Raw genomic sequence first — 9,650 nt, 5'->3', positions numbered from 1 at the left:
TCTATCTCATTCTCCTTCAAAAAAAAAAAAAAAAATTCTAAAAAAAAAAGTTCCAATTGTGAAGTAGGTATTTTTTCTGTTATGAATGGATGTAACTTTATGTGTGCACAAACAGCTGAGCACATGTGTGTGTGTGCATATGTGTGTCTGTAGCATACAGGTGTGCTCTGCCCTCATATTGCCCACACATCTAGTATGCTGAACCACTTAAATAATTTTGATTCAAACTCCCCTCTAAAAGATAGTAGAACACCCAGCACTTATAGGCCTTAGGAATAAAGAGGTTTATATTCCTCTCAACTCTGCCTGTCAGTGTTGCTTTTACTGGTGCAAGAGCTAAAGTATCTGATATGCTTCAGAGGGTCCTGCTTGGTATGTCTTCAATCCTATCCTTCCATAATGGTCACCAAGTCAAGCCTATGGTGCAACCAGACTTTATTGAAGACTTTCAGAATATATTAGTTAAGGTATAGGTTTCAGTGCGTATAAGAGAGACCCACATTAATGGTGTCCTAAATATTATCAAAGTTTATTTTGCTTGCTTTGTAATAACCTGGAGGCTGATGACGAGTCTGGTATGTTGGCTTTGCTTCAAAAGGTCAACCAGGGGCCAGGTTTCCTTCTATCTTGTGACTCCGCCATCCATAATATATTAGCCTTATTGTCATGGTTGGTGATAACTCACTATAACCTCCACATCCTGGTCATCAGGAATGAGGAAGAGTCGGGAAATGAGATAGCTTCCTTCCCTTTAAAGGTACATCCCCAATGGGGCGCCTGGGTGGCTCAGTCGTTAAGCATCTGCCTTTGGCTCAGGTCACGATCCCAGGGTCCTGGGATCGAGCCCCACATCGGGCTCCCTGCTCCACGGGAAGCCTGCTTCTCCCTCTCCCACTCCCCCTGCTTGTGTTTCCTCTCTCATTGTATCTTGCTCTGTCAAATAAATAAAATCTTTAAAAAAAAAATAAAGGTACATCCCCAAAGTTACACATATTACTTTTCTCAAATTCTGTTGGCTAAAAATTAGGCCTATGCCTGTACCTGGTTGCAAGTATAACTGGGAAATATCTCTTCCGGGTGGCCCTGCACTAAGTTAAAAGCTAGAGTTCTGTTTTAATCCAACAACAGCAAAATACACATTCTTCTCAAGTGTGTACAGAACATTCTCCAAATTAGATCATATGTTAGGCCACAAAACAAGTCATAACAAATTCAAGAAGGTTGAAATCATACCAGTTATAGTTTTTAACCACAATGGTATGAAACTAGAAATCAATAACAGGAGGAAAAACGGAAAATATGTGGGAATTAAAAAACACACTCCTGAACGACCAGTGGGTCAGAGAAGAAATCAAAAGGGAAATAAAAATATATCTTGAAACAAATAAAAACGGAAACAAAACATTCCAAAACTAATGGGATATAACAAAAACAGTTCAAAGAGGGAAGTTTATAGTGATAAATGCCTACATCAAGAAAAAGAGAAAGATCTCAATTAGACAATCTAACTTTATACCTCAAGAAACTAGAAAAAAGAATAATTAAACAAAGCCTAAAGTTAGCAGAGAGAAGGTGATAATAAAGATCAGGACCAAAACAGATGAAATAGAGAATAAAATATAATAGAAAAGATTAACAAAACTACACTTTTGAAGAGATAAATAAAACTGACAAAATTCTAGCTAGACTTACTGAGAAAAAAAAAGAAGATTCAAATAAATAAAATTATAAATGGAAGAGGAGATGATTCAACTGATATCACAGAAATACTAAGAATTTTGAGACTACTCTGAACAATTACACTCCAACAAACTGGACAACTTAGGAGAAATGGATAGATCTCTAGTAACATACACCCTAATGACAGGATCATAAAGAAATAGAATATCTGAACAGATTAATAATGAATGAGGGTTGAATCAATAATCAGAAAACTCCCCAAAAAGAAAAGCCAAGGGCCAGATGGCTTCACAGGTAAGTTCTACTAAACATTTAAAGAAGAATTAACACCAAACATTCTCAGACTCTTATAAAAAAATTGAAGAGGAGAGCACACTCCCAAACTCATTTTATGAGGGCAGCATTTTATGATAACAAAGCTAGGTAAGGATACTACAAGAAAGAAAAATTACAGGCCAATATCTCTTGACAAAATACTAGCAAGCTGAATTCAACAGCATATTAAAAGGACCATACCCTGCCATGTATGACAAGCCCACGACTAACATCATGCTCAATGGCAAAAGGTTGAAAGCTTTTCCTCTAAGATCAGGAACAAGACAAGGGTGTATACTCATACCATTCTTATTCAACATAGTACTGGAAGTCCTAGCCAGGGCAATATTCCAAGAAAATAAAATAAAAGGCATCCAAATCAGAAAAGAAGTAAAATTGTCTTTATTTGCAATTGACATGATATTATATATAGAAAAATCCTAAAGACCCCACCAGAAAATTGTTCAAACTAATAAATAAATTCAGTACAGTTCCAGGATACAAAATCAATGTACACAAATCAGTTGCGTCTGTATACACTAATAATAAAGTATCAACAAGAAAAATGAAGAAAACTATCCTATTCACAATAGCATCAAAAACAATAAAATACTTAGGAATAAATTTAACCAAGGAAGTGAAAGATCTATACACCAAAATTATAAAGCATTGGTAAAAGAAATTGAAAAAGACACAATAAATGGAAAGATACCTTGTGGTAATGTATTGGAAGAATTAATTATTGAAATGTTCATACTACCCAAAAGCCATCTATAGATTCAATGCAATGCCTATCAAAATTCGAATGGTATTTTTCACAGAAGTAGGATGAACAATCTATATTCATGTGGAACCGCAAAAGACCTCGAATATCCAAAGCAATCTTGATAATGAACAAAGATGGAGGTATCACAATTCCTGATTTTAAGCTGTATTACAAAGCTGTATAGTAAATAAAACAGTGTGGTACTAGTATTACGACAGACATAGCCATCAGTGGAACAAAATCAAGAGGCTATAAATAAGCTTTCAAAAATATAGTCAACTAATATTTGACAAGGGAACCAAGAATACTCAGCGGGGAAAGGATAACCTCTTCAATAAATGGTTACAAAAACTGAATATTCATATGAAAAAAAGAAATTTTTGGACCCCTATGTTACACCACTCACAAAAATTAACTAGAGATAAATTAAGTTGGAAGCCATAAAACTCTTAGAAGAAGATGTAGGGGAGAAAGCTCCTTGACATTTGTCTTGACAATAATTTTTTGGATATGACACCAAAAGCATAAGCAACAAGAGCAAATATCAGCGTGGGACTTCCTTCAACTAAAATCTGCTCAGCAAAAGAAACAGTCAACAAAATGATAAGGCAACCTACGGAAAGGGAGAAAACATTTGCAAACCATATATGTGGTAATGGGTTAATATCCAAAATATACAGAGAGTTCATGCAACTCAATAGAAAAAAAAAACAACAACAACCCAATATGATTACAAAATGGGCAAAGGACCTGAACAGACATTTTCCAAAGAAGACATTTGGATGGTCAACAGACCCCGGAGAAGGCATTCACCATCACCAATCATCAGAGAAATGCAAATCAAAACAAAAATGAGATACCATCTCACATCTGTTAGAATAGCTGTGATCAAAATAGACAAGAGATTAACAAGTGTTGGGGAAGATTTGGAGAAAAGGGAAACTTTGTGCGCTGTTGGTGGGCACGTAACTGGTGCAGCCACTGTGGAAAACATTGTGGAGGTTCCTGAAAAAATTAAAAATAGAGTTACTCTATGATCTGGCAATCCTACTTCTGGGTATATCTCCAAAGGAAGTTGAAATCAGGATCTCAAAGAGATATCTGCACTCTTGTGTTCTTTGTAATATTGTTTGCACATTAGTGAAGAAATGAAGACAACACAAGTGACTGACCATCAACAGAAGAATGGATAAAGAGGTGGTATACATATGTGTGTATATACACACACACAAACACACCACTACAAAGGGATATTATTCAGCCATGAAAAAAGAAGGAAATCCTGCCATTGTGACAACATGGATGGACCTTGAGGGTATTATGCTAAGAGAAATGAGACAGGAAAAAAAATACTGTGTAATTTCCCTTACATGTGGAATCCAAAAAACCCAAAGGCGTAGAAACAGAGAGTAGAGTGGTGGTTGCCAGGGGCGGGGGAGTGGTGGAAATGGGGAGATGTTGGTAAAGGGTACAAATTTCCAGCTATGAGAAGAATAAGTTCTTGAGATACAACATAGAGCCTGGTGACTATAGTTAATGATACTATATTGTATACTTAAAAGTTGCTATAAGAGTAGATCTTAAATATTTTTACCATAGCAACAATAACCAAAAGGTGATTATGTGAAGTGAAAGATGTGTTAACTAACCTTGTTGTAGTAAACATTTCACAAGGTATACATACATAAGTCAGCACATTGTACACCTTAAAAGTACACAATGTTATTTGTCAATCAAATCTCAATAAAGGTGGAAAAGAGAAAAAAGAAAAAAAAACCCCAAACTCTAATAAGAGTTCTTTTTAATGTTGGAGGAGGAAATGATAGGAAGAATAGTTAGCAGTGTCCTCTTTAGACACCATTTTTAGCACAGGGTTGCGTCACATCATAGCATAGCATGGCACAGCAGAGAAAGCAATGTGAAAATTAATATTAGTCATGCTGAGTCTTGACATTCCTTATAGTATTCCATGTAGCAGGGCATTCTCTCTGGTCTTCTATTCTATTCCATCTTTGGCATCCAACCATGTTGCAGAAAGTGTTACATTCCCCTTCTCCTCTGTTTCTTAGCTTTGCATCCTTTTCTTTCAACCTGCAAAGTTTTCTTTCTCATGTAATTAGGATGCACTTATTTATCACTGTACCCAATGCTAGAACAATGGCTTCAAACTCAACTGTTACAGTGACCAAACTGAAAAATGAAAGAAGTGAAGTGGGCCAGGTAGAAGGGAGTAGTGGGGACTGTGGCAGATTAGAGGGTGCATGCCCCATTTTTGGGGAAAAGAGCCTGCTCACCTTGGGAAGAGTGACATTTCAGAACATAGTCAAGGTGGGGCCACATCTCCTGGCTTTTACAGGGGAGCTGAAACTCTGGATTTTTAGGTTAATTTTCTATTTAAGTGTTAGCAAGTGATTCATATATTTTCCAAAACAATATGGCCACCAACAGTGAAATTTTGCTGGCTGCCCTGGGGCAGCTGTTTTACAGATGTGGCTTTAGAACCTCCAGGCATTACCCAAGGAGACTGAGCTTCAAAATTGTCCAATTTGGGCATTCTCCTAATGGAGGGCTTTCTCTCTCTTAGTGACTGTTGCCATACACGTCCCATGGATATAATAGTGCCCTGATTTTACTGTGTACTTGATAGTTCCCTAAGAGCTTTTGCACCTAATTTCTTATTAATCTTTAACAATAACCCTGAGATTTGGCAGAGCTAACATTATCTTTACTTTCAAGATGAGGAAACTGAAATTAACAAGGTTTAAATGACTTGCCTAAATATTATAACAAAAATGAGGCAGAAGTGTATCATGGATTCATAGCTTCTGACACCCTGCTCAGGACACTTCTTACTCACTTCAGTCTTTGGAGAACTGTGAATAGTTTAAATATATAATATACTGTGAAATCTTAGCACTCAAGCCCTCCTTGGAAATCATTAAAAACTCACTTCCGTTTCCTGGGAAGTAAACATTATTGTGCTATTTTACAAAAGGAAGAAAGGGACTCAGGTTCAATCATCGTGGGAATGTTGTCAGTTTCAAATTGTATTTCTTGTCTTTGTATTTCCCAGTTTGATACTCAACTGGCTAGAATTTTATGTTTATTGTTATTCTCTGCTGTGATTCTAAATGTAGCATCTTCCTTGACAAGAGAAATCATTTTAAGCATATAGTGAATGCCTAGTGCATAGTAACAATTGTCAATGAACCAGAGAAGATAAATTAAGACTCATCTTGGCATGTGATAATCATGAGAGGAATGCACAATCTATCACAAGTAAGGTGAATATTCGTAAGAATTTTAAAATAAAATTAATGCATGCGTATGGCAAAAAAATGAACAAGAAAAGAAAAACAAGGGATGGAGAAGAGATGTCTTGGTCTGAGTTCTTCTTGTCAGTTGATTCTAATATAACGGCTTCTGGGAAGGTAGTTTATTTGGGAGGTGATTGTACAGAGAAGGGAGAGATAGAAAACATTAAAAGGGAAAGAAGAGAAATTAATGTAATAGGGGTATTATTGAGTTGGTCCCCACCTTGGGCAGCTGCATGCAGCCCAATCACACAAAGATTTTGTGAGGAGTCTATATAATGTCTCTTAGAATGATCTGACCAAGGATTGTCTGGAGAAGCATTTGCCCAATGACCTCCACACTCTATAGGTTGCACATCCATGCATGAGAGAGCCTCCCACCAGGATGGAGCTCTGCAGCAGCATCAGATAAGCCCAGAGTGTGAAGGGCAAGTCATTGAAGATGATGTACCTTTAAGGTAAGGAACCATGTGTGAAGTGACTTGAAGCCTGCACAAAATGTTCACCATGGGTGGGCTAGTTGGTTGAACATCTCACTCTTGGTTTTGGCTCAGGTCGTTGGTTGATTGATTGAACCCATACTCCACGGAGTCTGCTTGAGATTCTCTCTCTCCCTCTCCCTCTGACCCTCCCACTCTCACTCTCTAAAATAAATAAATTAATTAAAATTAAAAAAAAAAGATCACCCTGGGCATGGCTGGAAACAAATGTGTTAGGCTCTGTTAGGCTCTGCACAAGAGGTGTCTGATGCAAGATCTTGAAAATAAGAACGACAGTGCTCCATTTGGCTATTTTGGTCTTCAGTCTTACGGTGGGCGGTATATCATATAATTCTAAATCATATAAATATTTCACTATTTCTCAATGGATCAACTTTACCCACTACTTCCATACCTTCCTCTAAGTTGTTGTTATCTTCAGTTATTTTACTGGTGACTTTGTAGTTTAAATAATTTACTGAAATGCACGATTTCCTTCTTTTTTAGTGATTTCTTACTTTATTAACTTTCAACAGTTCATTTTGACTTTGTAGTAAGTTGAGATTTCTTTTACTGCTACCATTGCCTTCATCTGTTTCACTGCATATTTGCCTCCTGCAGTTGATAAGCATGCTTTTTATTGTTTACAGCATCAAAGATGATAGCCTTTAGATTCCATTCTATGCCCTTATGTTGTCTGTGCTTTTTCTACAGTTCGATTCTAAGAGTTGCTAATAAACAGCCTTTAACTATTTTGCCTATATAAATGTCACTCTGTGCAAAGCTGAGTGATATTCTAGGATCGTATTTTTCTCAATCAATCCAAAATCATGACCCTTGTATGACCTGAGAAAGAATGTTTCTAGCATTAAGGTTCAAATGAGTATCTTTCTTACATGCCATCAGAATCTGAAAATCATGCCATGTGGACTTTACTCCATGCATGTGCATGTGTGTGTATGTATATTTTTCTGGAGTTTCTAATTGTCTTTCATTTCTTTCTGTGGAAAGAAAAAAAATGTCTTATTCACCATATCACTTCCAGTCTCTTAATCATTCTATCTATGGAATGGTGTTTATTCCTTACGTTTCTTTTTTTAGACCTTTTCAGTGCTGTTTTCTTTTTTTTTTTTAATTTTTATTTATTTGACAGAGAGAGAGAGAGACAGTGAGAGAGGGAACACAAGCGGCGGGGGGGGAGGTGGGAGAGGGAGAAGCAGGCTTCCCACGGAGCAGGGAGCCCGATGCAGGGCTCGATCCCAGGACCCTGGGATCATGACCTGAGCCAAAGGCAGACGCTTAACGACTGAGCCACTCAGGCGCCCCATCAGTGCTGTTTTCTTGATGTAATTTTGACCAATTATGTTTTGTCCTTAGTCCACTTTGAAGATCTTCAGATTGTATTTACTGTACTTCTATGTTACATCAGGAATTTCATGGATCTCCTATTTTCCCTTTCTTGATTTTGACTGAATTTGCCTGTTTCAATATGTTCTCAAGGAACTCAGAAATAGTTTTGGCAAGAATTCTTATATGTCTTAGACATCTCAAAATGCATTTTTTTGGACTCATATTTGATTTTTGATTGATGATATAGCTTGTCTGAAAATCTAGTTCAAAATAATTTTCCTCAGTTCTTTGAAAGTACTGCCCCATTGTCTTCATGCATCAAGTTTTCTAAGTGAGAGGTCTAATGCTACTCTAATTCTTGGTGGTTTTTTGTTTGTTCATTTGTTTCTGTATGAAATCTCTTCCCCCAGCCTCTACCGTGGAAACTTTTAGGATCTTCTATTTTTTACCCCTGTATTTCGGAACATTTAAAACAAAACATCTTCTAATTCATTGCCCAAGAACTGCTCTTTATAATAGGACACTTGTTCATGAATCTGTTTTTGATATTTGCTTGAAAATTTCCTTTTATATCAGCCAGAATCCACTGTGGCTTGGATCCTATGGGCTCCTAATTTAAATTTAAATGATGTAGTACCGAGGGAATTTCTATGCTTGGCACTGTGAACTCTTTGCAGTCCTATTTTTGATGGTTACTGTTGGAACAGTAACTTCGATTGAAGCCTGGATGACGTTTGTCCACGAACTCGTTCTTGCTTGGGTACTTTTACTCAACATGGCTCTTATAGCGCCACGCTGGAGAAGACCAGTCAAGGAAGGGCGAGCACAGCCTTATAAGGTCAACGGCAGAATGAACCTCCACTTTGACCTAAGCTGCGAGAGCCAGAACCAACCGCTGAGCCAGCCTTTTGTGTGTAGCCAGGCCTCAAATGTGTTATAATTTTATTTATTCTTCTCAAGCCTGGAATACACTTTAGTTTTTAATCTAAAAACAAAAGATGTACGTGTGTCTTCCGAATCTGCTTGGCACTCAGAAGTCCCCGTGAGTCCAAAGACACGTGACTTATCATGGTTCATTTTTCTTCCTTTTTTCCTCCCCATAAAAATATGATGCAGAGTCAACACTCACACCAACAAGTTTAACTTTCTCCCATCAGTTTATTTCGATCTCTTTAGAGAACATGTCTCTGACACATTTGCTTGGACTGCAAATTACCACCATGGGTTGCTATTGCTCTGCATATGGGGAGGGAAGGAAAATTGCAGAGGTTTTACTTTTTTAGTCTACCTGTTTTAACTCCTGCTTCTGCCCCTGCTTTGGAGCCTGGGGTGTCTAGAGAGTAGCAAGAAGACTGAATTTTGCCCCCCCTTCTGCCCCCACAGCCTGCACCGAGGCATATTCCTCACTTCCTTCACTCTCAACATGCTTCTCCACAATTCTATCTTCCAGAAATTTGTGGAACTCCCTAACAGGCTTTGGTCCTCCGCCCAAACTAATCCTCTCCCCTTGCTGGGTTTAATTCCCTCTTATATTCCCTTGAGGTTGTTTCTTCTGGCATCTTTTTAGGAAGCTGAAGTCATGTCTATTTATATGTTTGTTTTAATTTCCTAATACAAACTGAAACCCTTTCTTCCCCACATTTAATTTTTCCTTGAAAGACACTGACTTCATGTGGGTTTTCACTACTGTCTTGATAATAGAGATATTGGTATTCACTCTTGAGAGGGAAATAGATGTGATGGTTA

The sequence above is a fragment of the Callorhinus ursinus genome, unplaced genomic scaffold, assembly GCF_003265705.2.
Source record: "Callorhinus ursinus isolate GAN/ISIS: 27379988/994484 unplaced genomic scaffold, GSC_fseal_2.0 scaffold30, whole genome shotgun sequence".
Taxonomy (NCBI): Eukaryota; Metazoa; Chordata; class Mammalia; order Carnivora; family Otariidae; genus Callorhinus; species Callorhinus ursinus.
This window is presented reverse-complemented; position numbering follows the sequence as displayed.